General features: G+C 40.9%; 1 protein-coding gene across 3 annotated transcripts in view; it reads right to left on the bottom strand.

The window, feature by feature from the left end:
• LOC124594750 (axin) overlaps positions 1 to 16,301 on the bottom strand; it is a 285,091-nt gene extending 268,790 nt beyond the window's left edge. For all 3 annotated transcript variants that reach the window (XM_047133132.1, XM_047133133.1, XM_047133134.1), the window contains exon 1: positions 15,832 to 16,301. The gene's annotated coding sequence lies outside the window, so the exon portion shown is untranslated. The remainder of the gene's footprint in view (positions 1 to 15,831) is intronic.
• Positions 16,302 to 17,029: the final 728 nt, after the last annotated feature.

Below are 17,029 nucleotides of genomic sequence, written 5' to 3'. Positions count from 1 at the left end.
GCTCAAATGTGTGGAACCCACACAAAAATAGGAATAACACGAGATAGTGAACGTCCACAAAGGAGGACAGCACGAATTGTCACATGTTTGTTTGACCTCACGCCAGATCGTCACGGAGAGGTTGCAAAACCTGAAGTGGCAGACTCTTGAAGATAAAGCGCCAGCTACCCTGCGAAAGCGTACTTACAAAGATTCTAAAAACAGTAATAGGTAAGGAATCTACACATACAAAGGGTACTAGGAAAGTTTTACAGTATCACCCAACAATAAGTCACAGGAGACTGATTGTTGCTGTTTTCTGAGAATATTTCATACTTGCATTGTAGCCGCTGTGCCAAGTCTGGGCGCACTCGTTTACATGCAGGGTCAGTTGGAAGTGCTTGTTATGGCATTGTGGTCATGAATTGAGGTTCAGGCAGTTTTTCGGTACAACTTCGCGCGTGGTTTAAAGACAGAAGCGTGCTTTAATGAAATGAATGTTGCACTCGATGATGTTCAGGTGGTACAGAGAATTCCAAAGAGGAAATTTCACTCTCGACGACGCTGAGGGGTCGGAAAGGCCACGATCATCAGTTACGGAGGAAAACATCGATGCTGTGAGGAAAATGCTAGACGAAGACAGGCGGTAAGCAGATGGAGGATGCCTTACGGCTAAATGCACCAGCAATTCGTTCGATTCTGCATGATAATTTGCAAGTAAAGAAACTTTGTTGTCTCTGGGTGCCGCATAGACTGACGGAAGAGCAGATGACACGGTATGTGACTTGGTGTCGGGAGATGTTAAAGAAGTTTTCTAAGGGACCATTTCAGTACGTGAATGACATCGTGACAGGTGACGAAACTTGGCTGTAGTGTTATGACGTACCAACTAAGACTGAAAACAAAGTTTGGGTCTTTGAAGATGACGACACACCCATAGCTGCCAGAAAACCCCGACCAGTAAAGAAAGAAAATTATAGCTGTATTTTTTTTTTCAAATCGAGTCGAATTGTGGAACATGGTGTTTTGGACACACAGAAGACAGTCACAGCTAAGTAGTACATTGAGCAGTGCCTGTCCACAGTCATCCAATCTTTGAAGAATCTGCGACCGAAATCAAGAATGGGCACTTGTTCCTTCATCACAAAGCTCCAGCTCACCGCGCCAAAGCATACACCGAATATTTGCGGGGTACAGGACTGAAACTTCTTAAGCAACTTCCTTACAGTCCAGACGTTGCTCCTTGTGACTTTGCAATGTTCCAGCATGCGAAAATGAAACTGACAGAAATTGCGGTTTTCAGATGGTGAGGACCTCCAGAGGGCTTGGGACAATGAGTGTGCCTTACTCCCAACAGACTTGGAAAAAATGGTTTACGGATTGGTTTCGGAGGATGGAGAGAGATAATCAATGTGGCGGAAATTACTTCGAAAAAATTAAATAAAGCTGTATTACAAAACTTTCCTAGTACCCTTTGTATTCTACAAACTGCTACGTAACGCTACCGTCATCGATTAAGTTCGTCTAATCACAGTGCGTACAGGGGCATTTAAGAAATCTCTCTTCCTGCAGTCCATAAGCGAATGTAGCATGAAAACCTTAATACCTGGCGCAATGAACTTCGCGGTGATTCGTAATGTAAAGAAACAGATGCAACCAAACGTAACACAAAGAGGGTGATCAACAGCGACTGCCAATGCATTTGGGAAGAAAGGTCACAGACATTACAGAACTGGAGGCGGTATCACTTACTGCTTCTGTTGCACATTCATCTAGTGTAACAGATGGAATATCACATACACCTCAAATAGCTGTTAAGACTGGGCCCAACCTTGTGACGTCGTACCTTTACGACATGACGACTTTTTTCCTTCTTCTTTTGCAAAAAGGGCAATAGGTTCTCATGTTACACAGGGCTAATGTGTGCATTTGATATTGTACGTGTAGGAAATATTTCCAAATGAATGTTCGCTATCCCTTCTTTCAAACGTTTTGGAGACAAATTCTATCTTTTACAAAAGTCATGTACGTGCCGTCATATAAGAATACTTCTGTGTGGCGAAAATAAGGCTTTGTCTTCTCCGTCGTCACTTCTCTGGCTTTGGTATAGGTCCAATCCAAAGTTTAACGCATATACGATGAAATATGTGGCCGATAAGTAAATCTGTCAAGTAGAATTTAATATGTCGTTTTCGACACGATTTCCATTGCATCTGTCGTACGGCCGTTTGTCGGCTTATTTGTCAAATTCGATGAAAATTCATCTTCTCTATTAACATTTATTTGTCAACTGTGTATGACTTGTTCATCTGCCTGGGGCCTTTATCATGGCCCACTGATTGATAAATTTGGAGTTCAATAATAAGTAGCGCAATTCGTGATGTTTATTTACGACGGCACAAGAGTGACGTATGTGCTCTCAAATTTCCAAGTATGGCATAATACAAGCCACACGTCATATTCTACATTAAGGGCTCTTATTGATACCAAAGCGCGTACAGGGGAATTTAAGGTCCAGCACCACTAGCCAAATAACAAAATAAAGGAATAAAAATGGCCGAAACAGAACGCATGCAGGCAGCATCCGTGACGGGGTTACGAAAAGGTACTAATACACAAGGGGCGATCAAAAAGTTTCCGTTCGGATGCCGTACAGTCCACAATCGGTATAATTAAACAAAATAGCTGTGAGTACTGAGGCAATCATCCCATCGACGCACCAGACTGAAGATACCCGTTTGGTAAAGCATCGTGCCCTACTGCATGAAGTAGTCCATAAGCGAAGGCGTGATAATCGCATGGGGAGAGATCAGGGCTATAGAGCGTATGCTCGAATGTCTCCTGCTTGAGTTGGCATAACTTCTACGAGCAACGCCCTCAAAACGTTAACTTTTTGATCACCCCTTATATGACAACGTCATACGTTAGCTAGTGACCTTGCTGAGAACCCGAGAAAATTCTTGTCCTGCGTAAAATCGCTAAGCGGGTCGAAAGTTTCTATCTAGTCACTCGTCGACCAGTTTGTGTTGCAACCGAATACAGCAAATGGAAAGTTGAAGTTTTGTAAGCCCCGTTTGAAAAAAATCATTCACGTCGGAGGATCGTACAGACTTAAAATCGTTTATGCGTTGCATAGACTACCACATGAAGGACGCAGAAATAGGAATCTTTGGCCTTCAATAGCAACTGAAACCGTAGAAAACACATAGCTCGCCAGGCCTCGACGTAACTCCAACTCGGTTTTACGGAAAGCGCTCTTCGACACTGGCTGGCCCTTACATGTGACGCGAATCTCTAGCTGAGAGCAAAGCCGCAAGCTACTAGAAAAAAGCGCAACTGACTCCCGTGTACTAAGTTAAAAGATTTCCGGAAAGCGTTTTACACAGTGCCCCACTGAAGACTTAACGAAGGTTCGAGGACACGCAATATGTTGAGGTTCGAGGCCGCGTAATATGTTCTCAGATCTGTGAGTGGCTAGAGGGTATTGCAAGTAACAGCTACATAGTCCTGGATGGGGATGTTCATCACAGACAAAGATATCGTCAGCAGTGTATCAGGAATGTGTGATACAACCGTTCTTGCCCTCTAGATACATAAACCGCCTAACGGATAGGGTGAACAGCAATCTGCGAATGTTTGCTGTTAACTCTGTAGTTTATGGGAAAGTCTCGTCATTTAATGACTGTAGGACGACACAGGCTCACTTGGGCAGAATATCTATTTGGTGTGCCGCGCTGGGTAGCCGTGCGGTCAAGGGCGCCTTGCCACGGCTCCCCCCGCCGGAGGTTCGAGTCCTCCTTCGGGCATGGGTGTGTGTGTTGTCCTTAGCGTAAGTCAGTTTACGTTAGATTAAGTAGTGTGCAAGCCTAGGGACCGATGACCTCAGCAGTTTGGTCCCATAAGAGCTTACCACAAATTTCCAAATTCTCTTTGGTGTAACGAATGACAGCTTGCCCTATATGCAGAAAAATGTAAGCTAATGCACGGAAGTAGGAAAAACAATTCCGTAATGTTCGAGTACAGTATCAGTGGTGTGCTGCTTGACACAGTCACGTCAATTAAATACCTAGGCGGAATGATGCAAAGCAGTATGAAGTGAAACGTGCACATAAGGTCCGTTGCAGGAAAGGCGAATGGACGCCTTCGGTTTACCGGGAGCTCCGTGAATTCAAATGGGAATCCCTGGAGGGAACACGACGCTATTTCCGCGAAACACTATTGAAAAAGTTTTCAGAACAGCACTTGAGACTGACTACAGAATGAGACTGTTTGCAACAACGAATATCTAGAGTAATAACCGCGAAGACAAGGTAAGGGTAATTATGGGTCGTACGGTGGCATGTAGGTGTTCGACAAGAACATGGAAACACTGCGAGGAATGTATGTTTGACGACAAATGCACATGCTAACCAAGCCAGTGGGTTGTGCTGTTGTATACCGGCCGTGCCCTTCCGAAGGAATCATTGCGGCATTTGTCTTGAGCGATTTAGGGCAGTCACGGAAAACCTAAATCAGGATGGCCGGACGCGGATTTGAACCGCCGTCCTCCCGAATGCAAGTCCAGTGTGCTAAGCACTGCGCCATCTGGAGCTAAGTGAAATCTAATGTGGACAAACAGTTGGTGCTCGTATGGTGGGTGCTTCCGTAACCAAGAGAGTCCAAGTATTTAGCATTTCACAAGGCATCGTATCGAAGATTTACACTACGAGCCAGGAAAATAGACATCATCCCCCAAGTCACGAGGTGGACGAAATTGTGTGTCGAGCGATAGTGACGGACAGTCAATGAAGAGGGTTGTGACGAAAAATAAGAGAACGGCAGCTGCAAAAGTCGCACTCGCGAACCCTGTCAGCACCAAAACAATACGAAAGGAGACGAGTAATTAGGGAATTGCAGGGAGAGATGGAATTTCAAAACCACTCATCAGTGATGCGAATGTCCGTAAAATGAAAACATGGCGCCGAGGCCATAGTACCCAGACTACGGCACTACTGAAGAAAGTTATTTGGTCTGATGAGTCTTGTGTTTCATGCTGTTGCCAACTTCTGGCCGAAGTTTGCGTCCCATAAGTGAAACGTGGCGGGGTTCGGTGATGATGTGGGCAGCCATATTTTGGTATTCCATGGGCCCCATGGCTACTCTGCAAGGTTGCATTACTGCCACGGATTATGTTACCATTCTGACTGATAAGGTCCATCCCACAGCACTTCAGGAAGGCATCTGACACCGCCCCGCACTGCCATTTAGTGAAAGAAATACGAGTTTATCGAGTATCGGAGCGGATTTACGACTGCATTCAAGACTTCCTTGCAGACAGAACTCAACACGTCGCTCTTAACGGAACGAAGTCGACAGATGTAAAAGTAATTTCCGGAATATCCCAAGGAAGTGTGATGGGCCCGTTACTGTTTACAATATATGATCTAGTAAAAAGCGTCGGATGCTCTTTAAGGCTGCTCGCATGTTATGCGGTTGTCTGTAACAAAGTAGCACAGCCAGAAGATAGTAACCATTTGTTGAATGACCTCTGACAGATGACCCTGAAGGTAAATAAATGTAACATATGGCGCATACATGTTGTTGTTGTGGTCTTCAGTCCTGAGACTGGTTTGATGCAGCTCTCCATGCTACTCTATCCCGTGCAAGCTTCTTCATCTCCAAGTACCTACCGCAACCTACATCCTTCTGAATCTGCTTAGTGTATTCATCTCTTGGTCTCCCTCTACGATTTTTACCCTCCACGCTGCCCTCCAATACTAAATTGGTGATCCCTTGATGCCTCAGAACATGTCCTACATAGGAAAAGAAATACACAACTGTATAGCTACACTATTGATGACATATCGCTGGAAACAGTATCTACTACTGTACAATATCTACGTGTAACTATTCAGGACGACCGTTAAGTGGAATCACCGCATAAAACAAATACTGGGAAAAGTGACACCAGACTAAGATTCATACTCATCTTAGGGAAATGAAACTCATCCACGAAGGCAATAGCCTGCAAGTGCTTGTTCGGCCGATTCTTGAGTATTGTTCACCTCTCTGGGATCCCTACCAGGAAGGACTGATCGGGAAGATCCAACGAATAGCGGCGCGTTTCGTCACGGGATCGTTTAGCCAGCTCGAGAGCGTTACGGAGATGCTCAACACAAGAGAGGCGTTGTGCATCACGGAGAGATTTACTATTGAAATTTCGAGAGTGCCGTTTCCGGGAAGGGTCGGACAACATATTACTTCACCCACATACGTCTCGCGTAGTGACCACGAGGAGAAAATTCGAGAAATTAGGCCAATACGGACGATGATCGACAATCATTCTTCCTCTTCCGCGCTGGTTTTGTGAGCACGAGTGCGAATTGTCGAATCTCAGCTGGCCACCAGTCACCAGATCACAGTGTTACTGAGTCGTCGTGGGCTACTATCTCAAGAATCTACTTTGAAAACCCCCCTTTCCCTGCTCCACTCGCGACTGGAGCAGAAAAGGTAATGACTAGTTGCTGTATGAAGTAGCCTCTGCCATGCACCGTATGATGTCTTGCGAAGTATGTATGTATGCCTATGCAGATTGGTTTCTAAACCATTTGGGACGGTGTGAAGTCCAAAAGATCTTATTAAAGAGCAATGAAACGAGACAGTGTATTCGCAGAGTTACTGGTCGTAAGGTGACCAGATACGTATATAAAATGAAATGCAGCTTGCTGCTGTTATCGTTGTAATGAGGATTCGGACAACTACCGCAGATATCTTCCACACATCGTTACAATATCAGGCCATTAGTCTGCTCATACAAAGCAACGTGAACTTTTAGTTCTGGCGCCTTTGCCCTCCATGTTACCTTATACACGGGAAAAAAAATTAACCGTTATTGCAATGTTCGGTGAACGCCGGTAACCAGAATTTAGTTACACGGTTCTTCTAGATAACTATTATGATTTGTGTAATATTTTTACAAGATGCTACAGTGCAGAACGAACAACTTAAGAGGATGCTGATTGCATTTGCGGCTGCGATGTACAGTACTGCCGCAAGCCTTACACAATACGAATCCAAACCGAACAGATCTTGTGATTTTGTCGCAAAAAAAAATTTGCAACAATCTTAGTCCTTCGAACACACGACTGACCACAGAGACACGCACTGACACTCCTAGCTGTTACTGACTACGGTCGTTGAAAACAAGTTAGTAATCAAACATACACAAGCCAATATAATGTCAGTCTGATTCGTTCGCAGTGCCGCTATATTAGCAATCCACCAGTTTCTGCTGAAGCACCGATGGCTTACGAAACGTAAGTGAACACGAAGCGCCTATCCTGTCTCTTCCCAGAACGCATCCGCAGTTTTGCCTTGCTGACAGGAAGCGACCGTCTACAGCGACAGATCCGAGGTGAGATTCCACACCGATGCGATGCGTAAACGTGCGTGCGCGAGAGGCGGAAAGAAAGGTGGAAGAGAGAAGAGGGTTATAACAGGAGAAGGGAAGAAGACGAGGGGCAGAGAGAGAGAGAGAGAGAGAGAGAGAGAGAGAGAGAGAGGCGCACGAGTCCAGGCGGGGCGAAGGAGAGGCTATCAAAGGTGGCCCCGGTGCAAAACGGCTCTTTGTCTGCGGCCTGTTTTTGTGGGCAGCCTCCTGACTGGGGGTCGGAGCAGCAAAGCTCAAGAAAGTTTTACATCGAAAGGGGGGGGGGGGGGAAGGGGGGGGAGAGGACGAAGGCTAGCTGCAGCAGGAACTGGCGAGGAAAGATGGGAGCGAGCTGGCACTTCTGAAAAGGTCCTGGTTTCCCTACGCCAACGCGCGGCATGGGACAGCTCGACGCGGCTCCGTAAAGACCACTTTATACGTTCCGAAACGGCGGCCGAATGCAGAGGCGCTTTGCCTGGCTTCTTCAATGACTCCTGCCTTCCGCTTGCTACTCTGCATACATGAATACTGCTACGGAGCCTTATCGCATAACGTGAATAATTAATGTGTTTTCAGCGCGATGTTCATAAGCTCTAGCGTCTGGGAAGACGCCGCAACCACAAGCAAGATCACGAAGGTGCAAGCGAATATCTGCTGTTTCAAATTATGTGGATACTTAGATGTAATTTTACTGTGAATTAATACATGAAAGTTATCGACGACTTAACCAACCGTAAAAAAATTAAAGAAAAATAAAAACTACATGCATTTGAACGGAGAGGAAAATACAATAAATAAATGTTCCTTTACTAAAAATTGCCACAAAGCTTATGAAAGCTACAAGCAGACAACACGAGGAAAAGGGCTTGGGGCATAGAAACACTAATAACACAGTATTCCTCAGCATCTGACGAAAAATAAGTTAGGTTCATTTCACTAAATTAAATAGGTAGCTTTTTATTCCAAATCTGTCAGCCCTACACCTACCAACACTCTTTTGCATCATTGCTTTCTTTATGTACAGGAAAGGAGCTGAAACTGATAAAACATCACACAATGCTGTCTGTCTGATTAAAGAGTGTTTCTGACAGATGGCAACTAGACCACTGTCTACCACTTGCAGCACCCTGAAGCACAACTCATTACTATTAGATACCACTGACATTAATATTAAAAACAAACAGCATGATATGTACTGTGCTGAGAGAGATGGTTACATTTTCACTTATTTCAATGAGCTATTTTGAAGAAAAAATGTGTTTCCTTACAAAAACGTCCATTTAGTGGGGGCATATGTTTGATAATAAGTTTCTACACGATTTTTCCTAAGGGAGCAAGTCACTTTCCAGGTAGTACACTTCTTTCACTTGCTTATTTTCTAAATGTAACCAGGCACTATTGCTTTAGGATAGGTCTTAAAAGGGTGTTGCCTTTCTTCAGAGGATTTCATACTTAAGACTCTGCATTCATGCAGCAGAGAACTGTCTCTTTACAAAGCACTTATATACAAGAGCTAGGACAGATTAGAAATACAAGTCAAGTACCGTCCACCATACACCATAAAGTGTGTTATGAAATAATTAAATGAAATCTGTCATCAGTGGATTAGTTGGACATTACAAAACATTAGGAGAAGTTATATTCGTTACCACAAAGAAGTCCTAAGCCCCACTGTGGATTACCCATGGGTTTCTGTTTGTAATCTGGTATTTGACTGACCCACTCAAGCAAACAGGCCAGGTGTGTGAAACAGGTCATATACTCCACAAATGTTGATATTGCCACCCTAAGCAGCATATTTACAAGCGCCATATAGCCCCCAAATATATTTGATGACTTTTTCCCCTCATTAGTTACAACAGTACATTCACATTACACGAAAGAACCAATCATGTTTGCAAGCTATACACCGTATCAGTTACCAATTTGACATCTGGATGAGTGAAGATGGGTACAGGAGACCAAACACTGTCAGAATATATGGCAATATACAAGAAAAGGCTAAAGAAATGCAGGAGAGTGCTACTGACAGCTCAATGACGTGTAGGTTTTATGGAAAGATGACAGAACCACAGGACACTCGCAATAACAGCAACACTACTATTGTCATACCGCTTCATAAATGCACCATAAAAATATGTTCGAGCTTCTAATACATTATGCCAACAGTTGTTGTTGTTGTTGTTGTTGTTGTTGCGGTCTTCAGTCCTGAGACTGGTTTGATGCAGCTCTCCATGCTACTCTATCCTGTGCAAGCTTCATCATCTCCCAGTACGTACTGCAGCATACATCCTTATGAATCTGCTTAGTGTATTCATCTCTTGGTCTCCCTCTACGATTTTTACCCTCCACGCTGCCCTCCAATACTAAATTGGTGATCCCTTGATGCCTAGAACATGTCCTACCAACCGATCCTTCTTCTAGTCAAGTTGTACCACAAACTTCTCTTCTCCCCAATCCTATTCAGTAACTCCTCATTAGTTATGTGATCTACCCATCTAATCTTCAGCATTCTTCTGTAGCACCACATTTCGAAAGCTTCTATTCTCTTCTTGTCTAAACTATTTATCATCCATGTTTCACTTCCATACATGGCCACACTCCATACAAATACTTTCAGAAACGACTTCCTGACACTTAAATCTATACTCAATGTTAACAAATTTCTCTTCTTCAGAAATGCTTTCCTTGTCATAGCCAGTCTACATTTTATATCCTCTCTACTTCGACCATCATCAGTTATTTTGCTCCCCAAATAGCAAAACTCCTTTACTACTTTAAGTGTCTCATTTCCTAATCTAATTCCCTCAGCATCACCCGACTTAATTCGACTACATTCCATTATCCTCGTTTTGCTTTTGTTGATGTTCATCTTATATCTTCCTTTCAAGACACTGTCCATTCCATTCAACTGATCTTCCAAGTCCTTTGCTGTCTCTGACAGAATTACAATGTCATTGGCAAACCTTAAAGTTTTTATTTCTTCTCCATGGATTTTAATACCTACTCCGAATTTTTCTTTTGTTTCCTATATTGCTTGTTCAATATACAGATTGAATAATATCGGAGAGAGGCTACAACCCTGTCTCACTCCCTTCCCAACCACTGCTTCCCTTTCACATCCCTAGATCCTTATAACTGCCACCTGGTTTCTGTACAAATTGTAAATACCCTTTCGCTCCCTGTATTTTACCCCTGCCACCTTCAGAATTTGAAAGAGGGTATTCCAGTCAACATTGTCAAAAGCTTTCTCTAATCCTACAAATGCTAGAAATGTAGGTTTGCCTTTTCTTAATCTAGCTTCTAAAATAAGTCAAAGGGTCAGTATTGCCTCACGTGTTCCCATATTTCTACGGAATCCAAACTGATCTTCCCCGAGGTCAGCTTCCACCAGTTTTCCCATTTGTCTGTAAAGAATTCGCGTTTGAATTTTGCAGCCTTGACTTATTAAACTGATAGTTAGGTAATTTTCATATCTATCAACACCTGCTTTCTTTGTGATTGGAATTATTATATTCTTCTTGAAGTCTGAGGGTATTTCGCCTGTCTCATCCATTTTGCTCACCAAATGCTAGAGTTTTGTCAGGACTGGCTCTCCCAAGGCTGTCAGTAGTTCTAATGGAATGTCGTCTACTCCCGGGGCCTTGTTTTGACTTAGGTGTTTCAGTGCTCTATACTTCATACAGTATCATATCTCCAATATCATCTTCATCCTCTTCCATTTCTATAGCATTGCCCTCAAGTACATCGCCCGTGTGTAGATCCTCTATATACTCCTTCCACCTTTGTGCTTTCCCTTCTTTGATTAGAACTGGGTTTCCATCTGAGCTCTTGATATTCATACAAGTGGTTCTCTTTTCTCCAAAGGTCTCTTTAATTTTCCTGTAGGCAGTATCTATCTTACCCCTAGTGAGATAAGCCTCTACATCCTTACATTTGTGCTCTAGCCATGCCTGCTTAGCCACTTTGCAGTTCCTGACGATCTCATTTTTGAGACCTTTGTATTCCTTTTTGCCTGCTTCATTTACTGCATTTTTATATTTTCTCCTTTCATCAATTAAATTCAATATTTCTTCTGTCACCCAATGATTTCTACGGGCCCTCGTCTTTTTACCTACTTGATGCTCTGCTGCCTTCACTACTTCATCCCTCAAAGCTACCCATTCTTCTTCTACTGACAACAGATTACGTCAAAATGTGGAATTTTTCATGTACCAGTAATTGTTATTGCAAACGTAGCTACTGGTTTTTAATTACTGATCATAAAATAAGCTCTGCGGATTGCTTCACTATAATGATAAAAATTGTTACACTGAACATAAAACAATTAAACTCCAAACTTTACCAGCCCCCCCCCCCCCACACAGTACAACACTCATCATCTTCAGTCATTTGAAATCCATTGTGTGACAGAGTCTTCCATGAGAGATTTCCATGCTTTATAGTCTTCTGCTATGCACACCTAAATTACTCTATTAGATTGACAACTCACATTTCTTACACCTTGGAACTTCCTTAATACATTAACAATCCACTTGGCGAACACGCTGCCATTTCATTTCCATTACGCCTACAGTCATAATTACATCTTTAACTCGGCTTTTTCTCTGAACCGACTGTCTGTTTTCTAGCCTCTCTCCTGACATGCATGTCTCCAATAGCAAATGAGTTATTCCCAGTTTCCGGATAGTTTTCGCCTTAAAAGTCCATGTCTCTCAGCCAGCAGTCAAAACTGGTAAATACAATTTGACTGTAAAGTTTTTGTTTCAAACACACTGGAAGTTTAGTTTTGAAAATAATATTTAGTTTACTGAAAGGTTTCCAGGACATGTTCCCTCTTTGGTTTAGTTCTTGTTCTCTTCAATATTAATCACTGCAAATTTTTAATATAGTACAATGTATTGAATAATTCTTCTAGCACTTTTCTTTAACTAAGATCTTCATAACTGAGGGTTCTGCAGGGCAACATGTAAGACTACATGAAAGCATGACTGATTTATTTATACAGTCTTCTCATGCCATTTTTCTACATGGAAGATACTGAACTTCCATTTAGAATCAGCAATCTGACAGCATTTATGGTGAAATAAGGAACAAAATACAAAAAGAATGGCAGAAAGTAATATCCGAAGAACGCATGACTCCGAAAGAACTGTTCGTTATTGTCACTGTTCTACCGAAGATCAGCTTGGTTAATTCATTCTTCCTTGACTGAAACTAGGTTTAGTAAGACACTGAAAACTACACAGGCACTCTCCATGCACAATTACATTCTTCACACATTTGAATGAGGGGCGAAGGAGTGGGGGAAGATACACCTGTACTTATTATCTACACTTGAGGTGGCTTGTTAATGCTTAGTAATAGTTTGCAGGAAACTCAAGCTGAAAGTATGAAGTATAACTTATTAACAGACTGTTACGACTCTGTAGCATATGGGATTCCAGTGAACACAGCCCGTACTTTTTAAATTATTTCTTTAATATGTCACACTTCACTAGTTGCTTGGTGATTAAATTTGTCTGTCTAGGGCTTCTCTTGTTCTCGAGAAAAAGAGAAATTTTATTATAGTCTAGTGACAGCAGTCATCACATATGTCAAATGTAACATTCTCAACACTCTCAGATAGCTTGTTTTTTTGCAGTATGCAGTTGAAAACTGAAGATTTTGCACCAATCCATCAATCAGACCAAGCACAAGGAGAACAAAATTGACAAAACTCAACATATTAGACCATAGCTAAATCATCTCATTCCTAGGCTACGATATTCCCACTCAGGACTTTGAAAGTATCAGCACTGAAACCACAGTGCATGTTTTCACATGCACTTCTCACACACAACTACAAAAATTATGTTGAACGATGTTACCCAGCTACTTCCATTCTAATTATTTTTGTAACAAACCACTGATTCTTTATTTAATGAACAGGAGTATTTTCTTATTAACATAACACAGTGGGCCATGAAAGTATGATGATCTGTGTGAAGTATTTCAAATCTTTATCTTAATGTCATTACTGGTGTGTATAACATTAGACGCTGAATTAATGTATGATATTCTTTGACTACCTCTTGGTAAGTTTCTTGGTATCTTTATACAAATAGGTATATTTCTCATGTAAACATTAAAAAGTTACAAACTGACAACAGACTAGCCCTATGTCACTGCTTCTCCTCAAAAATATGTCATTACATTTAATGCTGAAAAACCTAGTAAAATTTCGGGACTATATTTTATTATACAAGATGTGTGATTGCACATTCTTTCTACACCGGTCTACAGGTCCACTGTTAAATCGCAACCTAGCTCTGTTATGTGTATTATGCCAATAAAACAAAATAATAGCACACAATTCTACCATTAAAAAAGAAGAGACTTTTAAAACTGTGGAATATAGGCAAAGTCCAATCATAAAAATTTCATAATTAGCTTAAAAAGTGATGTCTTCCACATTTCTCAAAAGAATACTAAATGTACAAGAGGTTGCAAGACAGAAAAAGCCTCTGTAGGCTAGGGGACAGGAATTTCGACATGTGTACATCAATTACTGCCGTAGACATACAAAAAAGCTGCCGCACATTGCAACACACTTGGTACCTCAAGGATAATTAAAGAACTATCAGCACACCTAGCCTTCTACCACATTTGTGTTTTGCAAGCTGGTTAAACACTATTTTTTACTGCCCGAGGCTTCATCACCTCTCAGGAATGTTGTATGCTGTGGTTTTATTTAATGCTGAACCACCAATACAGGAAAGTAAATTTATGCCTAAGAGAATTTCACTAAGTAATGTTTTGTAATGAATGCATTTCACTTTCACTGTGGTCACCCCGGGGAAAAAAAAAAAAAAAAAACCTGTTTTCGCAGATAACCACAGTCATAGTCATGTGCCAATCTCTAACAAGCAGACAGACATTTTTAGCGTGGATAACATACAATAGCCAAACATGATATGTGAAAAGATTAAATAAAGGCAGTGTATGAGGAACACAAAAATGCATTTGTGACGGTAAGAAGGCTCATACGATATCTCATTTATCTTCAATTGACAACTGAGCTCACAATGAAGGGAATTCAATGAGAGTAAAGACATAATATAGATTTTGACAGATGAAGTACACAGATGAATCATGGTAAACTCTTGTTGTGTATTAAATTACTGATGTTTAGTATATTATTTTTACAGTGGCTTCAGGATAACACAAGTCTGTAACAGGCATATGTCTGATCACAAAATTTCACATTTACATAAATGTTTTCCTGTCAAACTCAAATTACAACAATTATTAGGTTTCACAATTTGAATTCACTTTGATATAACCAATAGTTGAGATAATATGGTAATGATGGTCTATATATTTCCTGTGAATCCTAAGGAGTCAGCATACGAAATGGTGCAAGGAAGAGAAGCATTATCCTGTGATAGGACTTCCTTCAAAGTGCACAGCAGTAACAAACTTAAAAATTGAGCTACGTTAACTATAAGGCCACTATCATGATAAAGTTGTGTACACGAGCAATCGACACCACAAGAATCAGCTAGGAAAGTGACTGATTACTCAATGATGGTATAACACAAACATCATACTGCAACAAAACAAAATTTATCCTAACATTAAGTAAGTATTAAAACACAATGAGGCAATTCAGAGAGAGAGATATTTTATGCGTTTCCATGGGGGGGGGGGGGGGGGGGGAGAGAAATGGACAGTAGTTCTGACACACATTTAGATAATTTTTTACACAATCAGCTATACAAGGTATTGGAGCAATGGCATGAGAAATATGCACCACTAGGCCTATATAATTTGGAATTATTATAACAATTCTCAAATTTCTGCACTTTGAATTCAAGTAATCATTACATGGTATCTCCCACACCACTTGTACACAAACAACACTTACATGACGTAACTCCACCATACTAAAAAAAATGTTCAAGATCCTAGTATGAGCAGAGACATTGGATCGTTGAATGTCAAAATGAATATGTACAGCTAGGTAACATAATGCATCCACAGAAGCAACACAACCCAAATGTGTATATCGCCGCCACCAACAGCTAGGAACAATAATTCTCGTAAGTGGAAGAAAAGAGCTAGGTATCAACAAAGAACAACTGACAAGTAAGCAGTAGTGATTACCAAACCCTATAAACAACAACAAGAATGGCGTTATGTGTGCCTGATTTAGCTTAATCTTCATAGAAAAAAATACAATACAATAATGCACTGGAGTAGTGCCTTCAAGTCACAATCTTCAAAGTCAATTACAGTAAATACGAGCATCGACTGAGTTGATAAACAAGTAACATAACCAGGGAACATACTCAGGGTCAGAAAGTGCCTGCAACGTTAATGAACATCCCTGACACCAAACTCGATCCAATGCAATGAATTATTATGCAAAAAGAGCTTGTAAATAAATTTCAGAATCTTACCTTACAAACACCTGAGCCGTTGAATCGGCCGTCACACGTATTTAAATGTTCTTCGTAAGTAATACCACTTATGCACATCGTAATTTCGTCATACCGTCACACGAATTAACAATTTACGGACGTAAGTTCATAATTCACAGTCTTCTAAAACAAGACTTCATTGTCAACACTAACAAAAAGGAACTTTGCTTGACGTACTTTCCGTGATGGGCATGTTTCGAGTCCCTCTGACGATAGTTTCTCAAAGCTAATTTCAAAGTTAAGCCAATCACGTTCGGCAATTGCTACGTTTATACACTTTTCAATGTTTTGTACGGAATGTGGAATGTCACGCGGTAAAAATTAAATTATATTTACGTATTTGTCTGAAATATATTTTGTAACTAGTCCTCTCCATATTAGAATTAGCCGCATTCCATTAATTCAAGCGTGGTGCAGGGTCACTAAACGCAAACTAGCCATCACAGATTATACTACGAGAGGACTTCGCTACCATCTTTGTTCGACACTGACACACTGAAACATCTTTGGATATTAAGCGGCACGAGGAGGACAAACAATACTATTTTATCATTGACACTACCTTGTTATTAACTTCCACTTGTTTATTGATATCGAAATCACCAAATAATAGTATTTTGTGTTTATTTGTGTGAATACACGATTAGAAAAGTATCTTAAAACGTAAAATTTGTAATTAACTGGAACTTTTTCGACAACGTTTTACTGTTAATTTGTGCGATTCTAGGATGTCACTGAAAACAGTGGTGGATAGCTAATCACAAACAACATAGAGCTCAAAAACGTAGTTATGCACTTTGCAGCCTTTGTTTATACTTCATATTTTGGTCTGTTATCTAGTTTCTTTATTGTATGTCGCAAGCGATTAAAAAGATCTAATATTTATGTCTCACATATAATAGTTTCTAATATAAAAAACAATACACATAATAGAAGTCATACGCCTCATTATTTTTTATTTATCCAGATCTATATACGTTGAATCCAGAGATATTAAAAGCAGCTCAAAAGCTTTGTTTGTTTTTGGCGCCATTGTTTTAAATTTTTAGTACTCAAAACAAACATACAATAGCAATGCTGAATGGATAGAGCATGATATTAAAAAACTAACCGGAGATGAGCGATTCGAGTGCCGAAAATGATGAATTTCAGTTTTATCTGCTGCTCGTAAGACAAT

Source organism: Schistocerca americana, chromosome 2 (assembly GCF_021461395.2).
Source record: "Schistocerca americana isolate TAMUIC-IGC-003095 chromosome 2, iqSchAmer2.1, whole genome shotgun sequence".
Lineage (NCBI taxonomy): Eukaryota > Metazoa > Arthropoda > Insecta > Orthoptera > Acrididae > Schistocerca > Schistocerca americana.
The sequence above is the reverse complement of the archived record's forward strand: the minus strand, read 5'-3'. Positions and strand labels throughout refer to the sequence as shown.